The 2,721-nt window shown below is 36.7% G+C and overlaps 1 pseudogene; it reads left to right on the top strand.

The window, feature by feature from the left end:
- The first annotated feature begins 382 nt into the window (after nucleotides 1–382).
- Nucleotides 383–2,088, top strand: LOC108760593 (probable multidrug resistance-associated protein lethal(2)03659; annotated as a pseudogene).
- Nucleotides 2,089–2,721: the final 633 nt, after the last annotated feature.

Below are 2,721 nucleotides of genomic sequence, written 5' to 3'. Positions count from 1 at the left end.
TCCAAGAGAATTGCTAACCTATATAGTTATATAGGTTAACTATTCTCTCAAAAAGAAATCTTTCTTGCTCGGTTTTTTTTATTTTTGTTCACTTTTTCACTTTATTTCACTTTTTCACGAGACTAGTCTCTTGAGGTTTCTTACACAACACTTCGCTAAATGGACGATGTACGATTGCACGTTATATTTCCCTCCAAATTTCTACTCTCAGCTCTTTAAATGGAACATTGAAACGTTTTTATTGAAACGGTCATTTCAATAGAGAGAGAGCATAAAGAAGGAGGAAATGAGACGGGGCAACTTGCTTATTTGACGCATGCGCACTCCATTTTGGCCATCATAAAATCGGGAGAGTTGCGCTACTGTATATACTGTGGCGCATATGTGGGCGATCACGCAGAGTATCAATCTCATTCGGTGGTTTCAGTGGGGCACGTGCCAAAGCGCTGAGATGGAGAATCATATGACCTCAGTGGGGTGTATCCTTGAGTACAAGTACTCGCCTCTTCTCTTTGAATATCTTGATATTATAGCATATTATAGACTCTTAATGTTTTGACACCTTCAAATTCTGTGCATACATGAAACCTTAGTTCTTAGAGCGTTGAATTTGTAAATCTTGGATCTTTGATTTATGTCTTTTACATTCTTTAATTTATGATTTTTTTGATATTGATGTTCCGTACTTTTTTTTACCTATATAGGCACTCAAATTTATAAGTTTCTTAAATAACTAGAAATATATATATGGAGTCTTTCATTTCTGTCTCTTTAAATTAAAACCGCATTCCCTACTTCGATACCTTTCAGCAAAATAGACAGCGATCCCCTCTCAAGAGTGTCCCTGATAAGAAATCTAAATCTGAATGACCGCAAAAAGGCCAGACCGAATTCAAGAACACGTTCCTGCGTTCTGCGCCATTGGAACCTCCAGTGCTCAAAAATCTCAGTTTCGTTATCTTTCCACGGGAAAAAATCGGCATTGTTGGCAGAACCGGCGCCGGCAAGTCATGTCTGATGCGCTCTTCCACATGGTCGATGTGGATGGTCTGATTAAGATCAACAAAGTTGATACGAGCAAGATTGGCTTGCACGATTTGCGTTCTAAGATCAAAATCATCCCGCGGGAACCGTTTCTGTTCTCCGGCAGCCTGAACCAGAATCTCGATCCGTTCGACTCGTCTACGGACGAACCACTATGGCGAGCTCTTGAGGAGGTCGAGTTGAAGAAGATGGGCTTGGAAGCCCACATCAATGAGGGCAGCTCCAATCTCAGCGTCGGCCAACGGCAATTGGTCTGCTTTGCACGAGCTATTGTGAGGAACAATCCAATACTCGTGCTGGACGAGGCGACCGCGAATGTGGACCCGCGAACAGACGAACTCATCCAGACAACTATCAGGAAAAAATTCGAGAAGTGTACAGTGCTAGCAATTGCTCATCGATTCAACACCATTATGGACAGCGATCGTATCTTGATGATGGACGCCGGTAACGTGGTCGTGAGTCAAATTTCTTTTATTTTGTCTTTTTATGAATTTTATGATTAGAGCGACCCATTGAATGAATTTAAATAGGTCACAAAATCTTTCCTTTCTGTGGTTGTGGAAAGTCAATGAAACTATGAATTTATCGGTCATTCTTGTGACATATTTTATACTTCTCGTTCCAAATTATGAAATTTATTTACAATCTTTTAAAGCAACATAAATTATATAAATATTTTATTGTATGAATCCTGCGAATTTACCCTTTGATCATTTTTGTATTGTTTCATTAGAGTTTTGTTGAGTAACCCACTTATTAGTTGATACAGATTTACAAAATCTTTGACTATATAACTAATACTGATTACATTAAGAAAATGCTTCATTTCTTTTTTATTTATAATAATCTCGATATAAACTATCTCTTAAAATGCGAACTTTTATATTTCGAACGCAGGAATTCGATCATCCTCACATGCTGCTGCAAAAAGACACGGGTTACCTAAAGAGCATGGTGCAGGACACCGGCAAGATGATGGGGGAGATTCTGGCTTCCGTCGCCCATAACTGCTATCAGAACCGTGGATTTACGGCGTTTTGATGTATTCACGGAGTTAACTGTTTGCAATTGCGTCTGATGAACACCATGATTAGGTCATGAAGATTCAGTTTTTGCAATTATTAGGCCAAATATTGTTCATGGTATATGGTTCAAGATCTACTCAGACTAACTAACTGGTATGGAAACATTGCGTTTAAACGAAAATATAAATCACATTCAGTAAGAATTGAGAAGGGGAGGAAAAAAACTTGCGATTATAGTATTGACGGAATTTTGTAATAGCCAAAATAATACTTATATTGTAAGAATCTAATTTTAAGTCTTATATCATGTTATAATTATGCGTAACACATTTAATTTATTCTAATACTGAAGAAGGTTTCATTGAAGACCGAAACGTCTATTAATTGTATTTTATTAAATATAATAATTTTTAGCCAACGACATCCGGCGTTCGTGGTCATATGCCTTTATAATTATATTGCTTTATATTCGTACCACGTATCTATCCTATATTGTTTATGTTGTACTAGTTTAGCAACAAAAAAAGACCTAAATTGTCGAATTTTTTTGTTCTTTTTTTCGAAGAATTTTAATTTCCGAGAACTTAAATTCTAAGAGATCTAAAAAAACCGAATTTTTTCCTATATATTTGTAAATTTTAGGAAATTT

The sequence above is a fragment of the Trachymyrmex cornetzi genome, unplaced genomic scaffold (genome assembly GCF_001594075.2).
Source record: "Trachymyrmex cornetzi isolate Tcor2-1 unplaced genomic scaffold, Tcor1.1 scaffold229, whole genome shotgun sequence".
Taxonomy (NCBI): domain Eukaryota; kingdom Metazoa; phylum Arthropoda; class Insecta; order Hymenoptera; family Formicidae; genus Trachymyrmex; species Trachymyrmex cornetzi.
Note: the sequence above shows the minus strand (reverse complement) of the source record. Positions and strands in the feature narration are given on the sequence as shown.